General features: G+C 55.7%; 1 protein-coding gene and 1 non-coding gene across 4 annotated transcripts in view; both read right to left on the reverse strand.

Moving 5' to 3' along the window:
- The window catches only part of PAX7 (paired box 7), a 107401-nt gene that overhangs the window by 54050 nt on the left and 38322 nt on the right, over positions 1–15029 (reverse strand). The window lies entirely within an intron of this gene.
- TRNAG-GCC (transfer RNA glycine (anticodon GCC)) lies at positions 11603–11675 on the reverse strand. The gene has a single exon. It is a non-coding gene; the product is annotated as a tRNA-Gly (tRNA).

The raw sequence follows: 15029 nt of genomic DNA on the forward strand, positions 1-15029 counted from the left end.
AACCGGCTCTGTCCTCTCCTGGGGACTTTGGGCTAGGACAGCAGCTGAGATGAGGAGCAGGGTTGCCCGGGGCAACGCCTACGGGCAGAGATTGAACTTGGAGCTGTGAGGTCAGGCTGGGGAGGAGATGCGAGCCCCAGTCTGATGGAGGAGGCACAGCCCTGTCGTGGGAGAATCTCCAGCCTGATTAAATCTCAGTTCAGTTTAGAGCAGCGCCATCCAACACAACTTTTCTGTCATGTGGAAATGTTCCAGGTCTGTGCCGTTCCATATGGTAGTATCAGCCGCCTGTGGTTCTGATCACTTGAAATGTGTCTAGCACAAGATCTGAGTTTTTCATGTTATTTCATTTTCCTGCAAACTTACATCACCACACAGGGCTGGTGGCCACCCAAAACGACAGCATGTCTTTAGCACTATTGGTCTCTCTTTAACAAGGAGAGGACAGGCTTCAAGTTCTTTCTGCCCACACTAGTCTCCGGTAGAATTTAATGACCTCAGTTGTTTTCAGGGTATTCGTTTGTATGGGTCCCAGCTGTTTGTGGGCTTCCCAGGTGGCGCCAGTGGTAAAGAACTGGCCCACCACTGCAGGAGACACAAGAGATGCAGGTTCCATCCCTGGGTGGGGAAGATCCCCTGGAGGAGGGCATGGCAACCCACCCCTGTGTTCTTGCCTGGAGAATCCCATGGACAGAGGAGCCTGGCAGGCTATGGTCCATGGGGTCACAAGGAGTCAGACACGACTGAAGAGACTTTGCACACACACATCTGTTTTTAGGAGTGATACGTGTATTCCCTTTACAAGAAGATCAGTTTCCTTGAATTCGGTTTTTAAAGATACCTTTGTACCGAGTAGAATATTCCTTAATAATAGGGCAGGCTGGAATCAAAGTCATGCACGCAATCAGCAAACGACCGATGCAGGATAGGTTCAAGGTACTTCTGATACCAGACCTTGCCCAGCCTCAGAGCCTTGCCATCCCAATGACTTCAGGCTTTCTAGGTGACTCGTGGAATTCTGCGTTTATTTCTCCCTTCGTCTCCCTGTCCTTCCTGCCCCTTACTCAGCACAGATCTGGGAACTTCACAGGCCCAGAGAGACACCCGGGTGGAAACCTAGGCCTGGAAAGGCAGAGCAGGCCCCTACAGGTCTCTGCTGATTGAGAAGACCCGGGGGCTTCCCTGGAGGTCCAGGGGTTAGGACTCCATGCTTCCACAGCAGGGGGTGGGGGTTCAATCCCTGGTCAGGGAACTAAGATCCCACACGGGCAAAATAAGTAAATGTAAATGAAAGAGACAAAAATACGATCACTCTAAAAAAGAGAAAAGAATGGAGGGGTCGCAGTAGGATGCTGGTAGTTGTCGTGACAACCTTCTGGATGCTGAGTTGGGAGAGCAAGGCCGGGAGATGCAGGGAGAGCTCTGGAGAGTGGGGCTGGGGCCTGTGACTTAGGCCCCGGGATGGATCTCCCACCTCCTCTCGGCCCTTCCCGGGGGAGGATCTCCCACCTCCTCTTGGCCCTTTCCGGGGGAGGATCTCCCACCTCCTCTCGGCCCTTCCCGGGGGAGGATCTCCCACCGTACGTTAGGTCTGTCTCACTCTTCTGTGTGCCAGCCTCACGCAGACCTAGGAAGTGCACTGGTGGCTCTTTCACAAACAGGGAAATGGAGCACAGTGGGTCAGTAACTCGAAAGAGGCCGCACCACCAGTAAGCCATGCTCGTTCCAGGAGAGGGATGGGGAGGAAGACACACTGGGAGGGGGTCTGCAGGGCCCCCGGGGCAGCTCTGGTCTGGTCCAGAGTCCTTTCCTGGGAGGCCTGACACCTGGATTCTCAGGTCTGTCTCCTCCCTTGCTGCGTGGCTTTGGACACGTTGCCTCCACTCTCTGGACCTGTGTTGTCTCAGAGGTAAAAACGAGGATAGTGCTACATCCTTGCGTCCCTCCCTGGACTGCTCTGAGAACAGAATGAAATAACGACTTTCAGAGGAACCTGGAGCCTGTAAAGGGCACATGAAGGATTACTATTATTACTATTTATTATTGATGATGATGATAGAGAAAAGGGAGGCTCAGGGCACTGCTGCTCACCCAGCAGAGCCCACAGGGTAAAGTCCTCCCCTGGCGAGCCTTCCTGGGCCCACCCAGGCCAGGCTGGTTTCTCCACTCGTCCTCGGAGCCCTCAAAGCTCCTCGGAGACAGCAGGCTGGCCTGTGTCTGGTGCTCTAGGTCCCACTGAACCGAGAGGAGGGACACAAAGAACTCAGATGCCACCACCTCACCTCGGTTTCCCGCATGCTGCCCCTCCCCATCCACACGCCTGGGAACCCTTGAGCCTCTGAGGTAAATTAATCCAAAGGATTAGGTGGACGTGGCCACAGAGAGGCCCTGCTGGCTGGAGCTGAGAGCCACACACTGAAAGCCTCTGGGTGCAGCCTGGGCCGCCAGCATGGGGACGGGGACACGTGGAAAGCATGGGCATGGGCTTGCATCCATTAAAGAGGCTGGATTTGGGGGGCGGGCCGCAGGGGAGCAGTCTCCCAGGCAGCTTCGGCTTCTCCTCCTCTCCGGCTCTGAAGCAGCTGTGGGTGGACAGGCCCCACAGTGGGCGGGACAGAGCCTGGAACGGGTCTGGAGGTGACCCCAGGCAAGGAATATTGTGAGGGACCCTCTCTCTGGGTCCCCAGATCCTGTCTCATGTAGGGAGGTGGGGAGTCCAATACACTTCCTCCCTTGGAGCCCTCCCAATCTTAGGAGGGTGAAATGGCCTCTGTCTCAGGAGACTCCCATCTGATGGAGGAGGCATCCCCCCTGCACTGGGGACTTCCCATCTGCTGGAGGAGCACTACTCCCAGGTGGGCTGGGGCCAAGACGGCCGTAAAACAGGGAGACAGCTCCGTGTGACTGGAGAGCAGCCCAAGGACAGAAAAAGAGAGGAGAGGCCTCAACAGGCCTGCTCCAGCCAGAGTCCAGCCCAGGCCGGGCTGATGCAAGTGGCCAGAAAACCACTGGGGGCAGCCCTCTGGTTCTCGACCCCAGCCTCTGCCCGCTCCTCCAAAGCTCCCTGGCTTTCACAGCCGCTGACTGGGAAGGCTTCAGTTATGCCAGTGAGGCCCCACCACCCTCGGGCCTGCCCACACGTCCAGATTCACCCCTCGCTCCCTGTCCAGCTCTCAGCTTCCTAAACGACCCAGCCAGGCTGCCCCATGCCTCCCTGCCTTTGAATTCCAGCCCCCTCTACTCACAACGCCTCACCCTTCGTTGGCGCACTCCTGCTCATCCGGCAGAACCCAGCTGGCGGGTGCCCTCCTCCCCTGCAAGTCTTTCTGGGTCCATGCAGGCCAGGCTGGTTTCACTTGTGTCTCATCCTCGGAGCTTTCAGAGCTCCTCAGGAAACGTCAAGCTGGCCTGTCGCTGGGTCTCTCGGTCCCACTGGACCAGGAGATCGAGGAGTGCAGCAGAGACGGGGCCTGGCACCCAGCAGGGGCTCCGTAAAGCCTTCTTAAATGGATAAGGGTCAGCAAAACGATCACAGAGTTCCTTTCAAACTGACACTCTGGAGTAGTCACCACTCTCCCCTTGCACACGCACTCCACAGTTTACAGGCCCTTTCAATGTTCCAACACAATCTCTCCCAACAGAGGGTCAAGCAGGCGGGATTAGCCCCATTTTACAGATGGTGGGTGGAATCAAGGTCACTGAAGCCGGGAAGACCACCCAGGACTCAGGACTCCCAGCCCAGTGGAAGCCAACTTTGCTATAATTCCAAGGTGATGGAGAATTCCATTTTGGATCATGAAAGCTAAGGCACCTTCTGCTCAATCCTACTCCAACCTTCAAACTTTCTCTGTTCTCCCGTTTGCCAAAGGAAAAGTCTGGAAACAGGATGGTCACAATTTCGGGACCTACCCACCTCTCTCTCAGAAGGCAGGAGGGACATGACCACCTCCAAACCAAATCCTTTTCATCCCAAATCTGCGGAAGGCAGCAGGGAGACCCTGAGACTTGGGGTCCTCATCTCAGCTGCCCCCAACTCAGAGATGCCTTCCCATCCCACTCCTGAGCACCCCACCCCCACCCACGCAGCCTCCCAGCCCAACCTTTATTACAGTTTAACATAGGCCGGCCCGGAGCCGCGGCAGAGAAATGAATCACATAATAGTTGATATGCGTTTTAATCAAGTAATTCGGGCAGAGCCGAGAGCCGGCGAGTGCGGGCTGGGTGTCCCTGAATACCAAGCAGGCCAGGGCGCAGGTCTCGGAAAATGGAAAAGTCATTTATGGCTCAGCTGGGGGCCGGCGAGCAGGGGCCGCGGCGGGTGTCCCCCCCGGTCCCTCTGTGCGAACTGCTCAGCTGTGACCAGCACGTGGTGTGCGCAGCTCCTAGGGTCCCTCTGCGGGGTCTAGGCCAGGCCGCTCACAAGGGGCCGGGGGACCGGGGGTGGACAGAGGCAGGGATCGGACCCCAAGTTATGCCTCCTTGGAAGTGACCCCCGCCCCGTCCACCTCCTCTGCCCAAACTGCTCTGGGGTACCCGTCTCAGCACCACCCAGGCATCCAGACTGCAGACCGTCGGGGTCCTTAACAACCCCTTCACTCTCCCATCACGCCTCCCAGGCAGCCAGCCCAGCACCCAAACCGGGAGATGCAGCGTCCTTCTTATCTGCAAGCCCACCGCCACCCCACCCCGGTCCAGCCCCAGAGTCTGTCCATCTCTCCCCGGATTCCCACAGCAACTGTCAGCCTTTGCATAGGCTGTGCCCTCTGCCTGGAGCACCCCCTCACCCTCCTTCTGGCCTGCCCTTTGCAGCAGGCCACCAAAGAGGGGCACTGAAAAGCACAGGCCCCTGACACAGTTTGCCTGGATTCTGCACACTTCACGTGTGTCGATATGGAAAATAATGGGAATCCCCTCCCCCTGCCCCAAGAGCCACTTTCCTTCCTTTACGGTTTATCCACAGTGCGCACCACAGTCAGAGGTGCTAAACGTTCCTTTTCATTGCCTGTCCCCACCCCCTCCATCATCCTGGTCATCACTCGAGTCCAAGTTCCAAGCAGGTGGGCGTTTGCTCTGCTGAATCTCCAGGGCTTGGCATAAACTGGACACCCGAATATTTGGTGAATGACTGAACGAGTAAATGAGTGAGTCTGTTAAGGCCATGAAAGTGCCAGGGACAAGTGAGTGCTCAGCATGCGTGAGCTGCCATCCGTTTTGGACCACTCCTCCAGGAAGCCTTCCAGACACAACCTCTCCATCTGAGTCTGGAGTGCCTGCTTCTGCGCCCTTGTGGCTGGGGCTCAGCCAAACTGTCCACATGGATTCACTTCCGTCCTGCTCTCCCAGAGGCCTCCTGAGGGGATTGGAGGCACTGGTGACGTGGGGATCCATATAGGTTCTATCTAACTCCAAGTGAAACGAAGTTACTCAGTCGTGTCTGACTCTTTGCGTCCCCGTGGACTGTAGTCCGCCAGGCTCCTCTGTCCATGGGATTCTCCAGGCAAGAATACTGGAGTGGGTTGCCATTTCCTTCTTCAGGGGATCTTCCCAACCCAGGGATCGAGCCCACGCCTCCTGCACTGCAGGCAGATGCTTTATCCTCTGAGCCACCAGGGAAGCATCTGACTCCAAATCTTATGCTATTTCTCAGCGACTGACTGACGCCCAGTGTCACTCTGCCAACTCAAGGAGGGGAGGAAATCGTGACAAAACTTCTTCTCTGGGAAGTGTCCATCTAATCCCAGCAAACTCCAAAAACAAAACAAAACTCTGACCCTTTGGTAGATGACTTGCGTTATAAAAAATTGTGTCCGTTGGGGTATTCTCTGACTGTGGTTTCTGTGGTCACAGCAGAGCCCTGTCCTCGGGCACTAGAGGGCACTCTTCGTACATTCCTGCCAGGAAGGGGCATATCCAGGAAGAAGGAAGTAGTACTGCTGGAAATAGCCGTGTGTTGTTGCCGTTCCAGAATTCAGGGCCATGTTTTTCCTCATGATGGATCCAGAGATCCTGCTGCCCTGAATTGTGAACCACACATTGTGAAGCACAAATCATGTTTAGAGGAGAAGACAGAGTTGGTAAAGGGCTGGAGCTGTCTGAGCCAAGGGCACTCAGTCGGCAAAGACTTCCTGGGGACAGAGTTTAAAAGCAGGTTCACCTCCTTACGGCAAGAGGGTGAGCTGAAGGTAGGTGCTGGGCAGACAACAGAGTTTGCTCTAACGGGGGGATTGCCAATGGGGCCTCTTCTCAAGGAGTGTCACCGAGGCTGCAGACACTGCGAGAACGTGGGCGGGATAGGAGCTGTGGGGTCAGATGGACCTGGGTTTGAATTCTGGGTCTGTCTCCCACCACCGTTGATATTGAGTGTGTAACTGACCCTCTAGCCTCATTTTCATCCTTTCTAAAACAGGGGCAGTGATGCGAGTCAGGGAAGAAGGGAAGACAGCCGTCTGGAGGCTGAGCTCCGGGAATGTAGGTGACTGAGCTGAGCTGAGCCATCTCTCCTCTCATTCAGACAGAAGCCTGGCAGGTGGGGAGCCGGCCCTCTGGGCTCAGCCCTCAACCTGCTGTGTGGCCCTGGATATGTCACTCACACCCCTGGAATCTCTATTTCCCCATCCGCCCACTGGGAGAAACGCCGTCCACCTGCCCCTCAGGGTACGGATGGAGCTGCAGAGATGGAAACTTTGAGAAACACCACTGGGCACCCGTGACGCAGTGATCACAGCCTGCTCCCCCACTAACTCAGGAAAGCTGCTTCACTCCTCTGGGCCACAGTTTCCTCTTCTGCAAAATGAGGGAAACCATAGCACAGACCTCACAGAGTCGTCACACACGAAAACTGGCTGAATTACTGCAAGACAAGGCTTATAACACTGCCATGTACACAGTAAGTGTTCAATATATGTCAGTTATTACTGTTATCACTGCCGGTGCCTGAATACAAGAACTCCACCTATCCCAGCGGTCCTTGGAGGTAAGCACGCTCGCCCAGCACCAAGCACAAGGGACGCGTGAATGAGTGACTGAATGCCTCTGTCGTTTCTTCCTTATCCTCCCACGCTGGGGGCTTCGCACACACACAGTCACACGCACAGACCCCGCATCCCACCCCCGGGGACGGGCCATCGCAGACACACGTGGTGCCCACGGAGAGGAGAGGGTGCAAAGGTCTCAGCTGAGCCGTCCAGCTGGGGCACTGACGCTGGCAGGGCCGAAGAGGCCAAGCAGGGCGGCCGGCCCCCAGGAAGCTGGCCCGGGGAGGCCCGGGGCGAGGCCTCAAAACCAGCCAAGGGGAAACGGCAGCACCTGGGGCCCCGGCAAGCCAGATGCAGCCACCCTGCATGGCAGGGAGGGAAAGGCAGCCTGGCCACCCGTCCGCGCCCCACAAAGCTGCTGTGAAAAGACCATATGCCCAGGGAGCCAAGCCTGCTGGACCCCCTTCCGCCACCTCCTGACTCCCCTCTCCCCCTCCTCAAAGCTGCAGCCGCTAGAAAGCCATCACAGGAAGTGGGGTGGAGAACCTGGGGTTTCAGAGCCTGGTTCCATCCACCAACCCTCCTGCCTCCAGGCTCAGCCCGGAGAAAGGGCTTAAACCCGGGGCTCATGGAACCCCAAAGGCTGGGCTCTGTGACCACACAGAGCCTCCTATAGCAGAAGTATACAGTAAGTGCTCAGTATATGTTAGTTATTATTGCCACTGCATGAAGGCCACAGGAGAGTAAACTCGAAGAGAGCTGCCCGTGGTTGGAGCTCTGCGCTGCTCCTGTAGCAAGTCATGTGGCCCCAGAGCAGCCCGAAGAGACGAGCACTTCCCTGAGCCCTGTGTTGTGGATGGAGAGGCTCAGGAGGAGTTGGAGCAGACTGATGGCTGCGCCCGGGCAGCCTGTGCCCAAGCCCCATCCTCACCGTCGAGGTGGCCCTTGTGAGCCTGGCATTCAGGGTCCTCCCTGTCCTGGCCCAAACGTGCCCCCCTGCAGGCTGTGGCCAGGCCTCCACGCCCTGCAGAGGCTTGGGATGCTGCCCTCACACCACTTCCTAAGATCCCACTTCCCCCATCCTTCAAGCCCAGACTTGAAGCCTGCCTAGTCCAGGAAGCCCTCCATGACTACCACACCCTGAATACCCTCCTGAAATCCCTGTGCCATTTGCCCCCCGTGGCCTTGACTCCTGCTGGGGACAAACAATTAAGTTTTAAGGCCTGTGTTCTGTTTATGAATATGCCTTCTCATCCAGTCTGTAAGAGGTTTATTTGAACTGCTTGAGAATGGGACCTAGGTCTCCTCCATCAAGCTGGGGACACCCCAGAGTAGAGGTTATGCCTCCGCAATAAGACTGGGGATTTCTTAAAGTTCTAATCTATTGACATATTTCTTCTTCTATAACTGGGCATGACCCCAGGGCGGGGTGACTGGGCACACCTCTGTGTTCCTATCACTCTGCTGCTGCTGCTAAGTCACTTCAGTCGTGTCCGACTCTGTGCGACTCCATAGACGGTAGCCTACCAGGCTCCCCTGTCCCTGGGATTCTCCAGGCAAGAACACTGGAGTGGGTTGCCATTTCCTTCTCCAATGCATGAAAGTGAAGAGTGAAAGTGAAGTCGCTCAGTCGTGTCAGATTCTTAGTGACCCCATGGATTGCAGCCTTCCAGGCTCCTCCATCCGTGGGATTTTCCAGGCAAGAGTGCTGGAGTGGGGTGCCATTGCCTTCTCCTAGAATGTTCTTAATAACAGTATCCAATACGAACTGCAGCCGTCAGTTGAACAAAAACACTATGGACCTTGCCATCAGCAAAACAAGGAGAAACGACTCAAGTTTCCCCCGAGTCACAGGTTCTCTCTCAGGACCCTGGACTGATCCCTTTCCCCTCAGGACTCATTTCTGGCTGTCCAGTGTCCATCTGACCCCGCCCTCATCTTTCTTTGAATGGGCCTCCCAGAAAACTCTAACATCATATGGAACATTAAGGGACACCCCCCCACACACACAAAAGCCGGGGCAATTCAAGTCCACTACCATGAAAACAAGCGGATTTCTGAGAATCTCGCTCCTTTAGAAGAGAACCACTCTGTTAGAGGCAGACAGGGCTGTGAGCTGATTCTAGGACGTGGGTTTGAAGGTGAACCAGGATCGCTGGGAAAACAAGCTGCACCTTTAAAGTTGCTTAATGGAGGCCGGCCTCCCTCCCTGGAGACAGAAAGCTTTACCTGGGAACCCACCTAACAGGACAGACTTCCCCCTCCACGGACCAGCAGCAGAGGCCCCACCCGAGTCCCGTCTCCCCGTCTCGCTGCCCCTGGGGACTCCAGATTAAAATAAAGAGGGTCCCTCCAGACGCGCCACCTCACCCCTGCTACAGGCAGCTGAGACCACAGCTGGAGGAGGGGTTATTACTTTACCCAGAGCAGGGTTCCCAGGGAGCCTGTGAGCTGTTTGAAAAGACAGGGGGCTTCCAGATTGGAACTCTGACCTGTGTGTGGCTGGCTTCACCTCCAACTTGCTGTGTGACTCTGGCAAGTCCCAAACCCTCTCTGGGCCTCCTTTGCCCATCCCTGAAAGCCAGAGGTCCTCCTGGGTCTCTGAGAGTGAGCCTGAGAAGGGGGCTGGACGGTATCTGATTTATGCATCACTTCCCACTCCGGAACCCAGCACAACTCCTGGCATACAGTAGGGCTTGGGACATGCATCTGTGGCTAGATGAGAGAATGCTGGTGGTTGAGGGTAGCAAGGAGCTTCGGGGGGGACTGGGCTGCTAAGGAGGGGGTGCAGGGTGGGCTACGGGATGCCCCAAGATCATCTGATTCCTGTGGGGGTAAGGAAGGATGGACCTCGTGGCCCTGGGGTGCACACCACGTGCTGCCTGGCCAGTGGTCCCGGACCCTTCTCCCTCTCTTAGGGGAAGGGGGTGGGCAGGCTCGCGCCTCCGTCCCCCTTCCCAACCCTGCCCTCCCCTCCCCGCCTCGCCCCCTCCCCTCTCCCCATCCCCTGTGTCTCCGGCTGGTCGCTGGGCAGCGGGCCTTTCACGGTGCATTCTCCCACTGCCCCTCCCCAGCCTCGCTCCCCGGCAACCTCATCCTGTTGTGCCCCCATCAATCTATGGCAGCCCAGCCCCTCCAGCTGGCCCGGCTGGGCCGTTCCCAGGCAGAGCAGGTCCACAGTGGAAGGTGGTGGAAAAATGTGGACAAATTTCTGATTTGCAACACTCTGGGAAAGAGTTTATTGCCATTGTTTGAGGACGAATGTATAAATAAAGCAAGGCGAAGATGGCAGGGGGAGGCTGATGAAAGGCAGAAAACGAGAGATTTTATGGCCATAAGGAGCGTACCCTAATGGTGATTTTTGAGGCACTAGACCATGGTAGTTACTTAGCCAAATGATCGCTGTGAAGCTGGGCAAGGCGGCTTATTTCTTAATTACTGTTACGTATCATGTCAGGCGGACGCCCCAGCCCGGGAAAACTTGGTCTCGAGGCAGACACCCGCTCAGAGCCGGGTCCCGGGGTTGGGACGCTGCTGGGTCTGCGGGAGGATGTCACTCACCCGCCTCGAGGGCAAGGGGCTTCCCAGGACCCTCTCTCTCTGTCCAGGCTCCTGCACCCAGACAGTAAAGCATCCACTCAACACATAGGGGTCGAACATGTGTAGTTTCTGAACCAGCTCTGGGTGATACAGCAGAGGACGGAATGGACGAGATGTCCAGTTACAGAAGATAACAGCAAAAAGCGGCTGGGGCTCATTTGGGGCTCCTCCCGCAAAATGAGTCAGCAGGCAGGACAGCGGAGGGGAGGAGGCAGGCGGTGGGGCCGGAAGGCGGTGGAGGGAAGAGCAGTGGCTTTGGCTGTGCCACCTGGGCCAGGGACCTCTGTGAGCCTCTGTCTCTCTCCCTGAGAAAAGAGGGGGCAGGACGAATTTCCCTTCTTTTGGCTCTAACATCACATGGTTCTGAGATGCTGGGATGCTGTGATTCCATGATTTTTAGAGTTGGTGGGGTTGGTTTCTTTCAAAAGTGAACAGTGTTTGTCCTGTGAAACACTCTCGCCTTTTTCTGGTGGTCCCCGTCCATCACGTGACCCAGTGGCAGAAGGGGCAGGGGCGTTACGGTTTATCCAGGGTCTGCTCCGGGCCAGGAAGCCAACACACGTGGCGTCCTTGCATGAAATTCTCAGTCATCTCTTGGAGCCGGGGCTCATTGGTGAACGCTCAGGAAAGGGCGGAGACCTGCTCGGATACTAAGTGGCAAAGCCTCCCTTCAGCCCAGGTGGGTCCCACACCAAAGCTAACGAATGGATTTTAAGGAAACTTAAACCAAACGCCCTTGCCAGCAGCGCCTACAAGGGTGGTTGTCAAGCTTTAGGGCATCAGAATCCTCGGGAAAGTGAAACTGGCTCAGTCGTGTCCGACTCTTTGCGACCCCATGGACTACACAGTCCACGGAATTCTCCAGGGCAGAAGACTGGAGTGGGGAGCCTTTCCCTTCTCCAGGGGATCTGCCCAACCTAAGTATCAAACCCAGGTGTCCCCCATTGCAGGTGGGTTCTTTACCAGCTGAGCCACCAGGGAAGCCCAAGAATACTGCAGTGGGCAGCCTCTCCCTTCTCCAGCGGATCTTCCCGACCCGGGAATCGAACCGGGGTCTCCTGCATGGCAGGCAGACTCTTTACCGACTGAGCTATCGGGGACTCAGATATGAAACAGAGATTGCTGGGTCGCCCAGGGGAGTTTCTGATTCAGCAAGTGGAGCCTAAGAAGCTGCATTTTCAACAAGTTCCCTGGGGACGCCACGCCACCTCTGCTGCTGGGGGCCGTGCTTTGAGAACCATTGCTCCACAGAAATTCAGAGAAAAGTAACAACAGCTAACAAACAAAAACCACACTGCTCCAGGGAAATGGAAAAACATACAAGTCTTCTTACTTTTATCAGAATGGGAGTAGACAGGCTGAAAGAGACCGCAGACTCTCATGGCACCGAAACCCTAGGTCTTTTTCAGAATGATGAGGGAGAAGACGGTCAGCCCGAAGAGGACCAGCCAGGGGGTCAGCTCAGCAGGTGGACTTTCTTCTCTGTGGTCCTGCGACCTGCCATGGTGGCTGGGTCATCAGAGCCCGGACAGACCACTGGCATGCCTGGAGCCCTACACAGGGCCCTGCCTGTCCCAGCTCCACCCCAGCCTCTTCCCGCTCCTTCTAGCTACACTGTCTCCCTTCCTAAGCTCCCTTCCTTCTCCCACCACCTCTCCCTTCACCATCAGCAATCGGGTGGGCACTATTACTAGCAGGGGAAAGGCCTGCCGCCCACCCAAACAGCGACTTTAAATGGTTTTCAAAGTCAGGGACCCTGCCCCACACCTGCCTCCTCCCTGGCCCACCTTCCAGCCTCCCAGCTTGAATTATCTGGAGAGTCGTTATTTATTTCCGCTCCAGAAGAACAAGGATTTTGTTCACTGCTTTAATCCCCAGTGCCCAGAAGAGAGCCTGGCCCATTCAGAAAGCTCAACACAGATTTGCTGAATGAATGAATGAGTGAATAAATGCACATCTATGGAGCGAATGCACAGCCCTCTCCAACATGCTCAGATCTCTGCTATGACTTGGAATGCTCCGACAGATGCCGACGAAGGCTTGCTTTTCAGGCCAATGTGCTCGTTGGTGACTAGGTTGGAATCACCGTGCACAATGATCTCATTAGAGATGTATTTATGCATCGTCAGACACCTGGCACCACGCTGAAAGCCCCAGCTAGCCAGCTGAACAGTTCCAAGAGGTCTGGAGGATCGCTGCTCCGTAAACCGACACACAGGTACTCCACTGAATCCCTCCATCCACATCCAGATGGCTGGTCCACTCGGAGGCGGCCCAGATGCTAACGCGCCGTCTGAATGATGCTGCAAAACAGCCTCTGCGGCTGCCACCGAACCCCTTGGCCACCCTGGACTGCGAGAGTCTCCCTGCGAATAACACCTTTGGAAATGGGTGGCTGGAGGAGCCTGTTTTTAAAGGAGTTAAAATCCAATTTGATCCTGCTGCTTACGCCTTTTCTAGTTTGATGTGTTTTTGATAAAAAAAAATGTTTTTGATCAATAAAAATAAAACCTGTTACTCACACCCTGGGACAATTATTGCTCTGGGCTCAGTTTGCTGAATCTTGATAGAATAAATAATGTTATTTTCCCCAAACGTGGACAGCCATAGATTAGGTCCATGAAACCAGCAGGGAGGGAGTGGAATCTGGAAACACACTGGTTCTCAGAGGGCAAAACCATGCTTCGAGGTGGTAAGCCGTTGGGCTTCCCAGCTTCCCAACCGAGTGGGGATAAATCTCCATGAGGGTGAAGCAGCAATAACAGGCCCTCGCGATGGTCTTACCTGGCCAAGGGCTGTGCTAGGCACGCGTAACTGACATCCTCCCACGAGACTCAAAGCGGCACTGATACGGAACTGATTCTAAGGACAAGACTCGGAGAGGGGCAGTGACTTACCCAAGGTCACACAGCTGGCCAGGGCTTGGACCTGGGCCACCAGGAGTCTGAGCACATGGTTGGACCCCTTTGCCCCCATCTCCCTTTCAGTGGGTGAGGGCAGTGACAAGGCCCGGGACAGCGCGGAAGAAGCGCAGGCCGACGCCTCTTTCTCTACATGCTTGCCTTCTCCCCCTCTCCCCGCAGTGCCATCCTGGGCTCGCTCCAAATCGCCCTGAGACAGGGCTGCTGATCAGACCAGCGCGCTCTGTCTGGCCTGGGGTGGCGTTGGGGGAGGGGCTGCAGCCGTCGCCACAGAGGGGAACACGGTGGGAAGGTCTGGATCCCGTGCAACGTGAGTCCCATGGAAGGACCCACATCCGTTGTCAGCCACGGTCCCGCTGGTTATGAGCACATGTGCTTACAATTCCTGGGACCTTTATTTCCTGTTAGATATTTCTGAACAAAAGAATTGATCTTCTACCGAAAGAACCTGACGTATCCTGCAAGAGGTCAGGGGCGGGTGCATTGAAGGAGCGGGGATGGCTTGGCAACCTCAAAAGCTGAACTAGACAGGTAATACCAGGCGCCTAGGGCACCTGGTGGCTACCTTCAGAGGGTCACTGGTGAAAGCGGGGGAGATGGTCCAGGGATTCTGAAAGTGAGGGGCTTGATCAAGGTGCCTGGAGAGTCGGAAGGTGTCAGTGACCGTGGTGTGGAGATGGACACTGGTGGCAGATGAAGGACAGAAATATACAATCCCAGGGGCCCAGCGTGTGTCCAGCTTGCGTGCTGTGTGCTAAGTTGCTTCAGTCATTTCCAACTCTTTGCAGCCTTATGGACTGTAGCCTGAATACTCATTGGAAGGACTGATGCTGATGCTGAAACACTAATACTTTGGCCACCTGATGTGAAGAACTGACTCATTTGAAAAGACCCTGATGCTGGGAAAGATTGAGGGCAGGAGGAGAAGGGGATGACAGAGGATGAGATGGTTGGATGGCGTCACCGACTCAATGGACATGAGTTTGAGTAAACTCCAGGAGTTGGCAATGGACAGGGAGGCCTGGAGTGCTGTGGTCCATGGGGTTGCAAAGAGTCAGACATCACTGAGCGACTGAAATGAACTGAACTGAACTGGATTGTAGCCCACCAGGCTCCTCTGTCCATGGGATTTCCCAGGCAAGAACAGTGGAGTGGGTTGCCAGGCCCTCCCCCATGGGATGTTCCCGACCCAGGGATAGAACCCACGTTTCTCACACCCCCTGTGTTTCAGGCACGTTCTTTACCACTAGCGCCGCCTGGGAAGCCCTCGGGGGATCTTTCCCATCCAGGGACCGAGCCTGAGTCTCTGGCACGGCAGGCAGATTCTTTACCCTCTGAACCACCAGGGAGGCTCCGTGTCCAGCTTGGATGGTATTAAATACATTGCCTCCTCCCATCCTGACAACGAGCAGAAAGGAACTGTATCGTTCCCATTCTGAAATGAGGAGACAGATGATCCCACGAAGGCTCTAACTCAGAGATAAGGCAGAGCCCGGATGCAAGATTCGAATCCAAGCCAGCTGAACCCCGGTG

This window comes from Ovis aries, chromosome 2 (assembly GCF_016772045.2).
Source record: "Ovis aries strain OAR_USU_Benz2616 breed Rambouillet chromosome 2, ARS-UI_Ramb_v3.0, whole genome shotgun sequence".
NCBI lineage: Eukaryota > Metazoa > Chordata > Mammalia > Artiodactyla > Bovidae > Ovis > Ovis aries.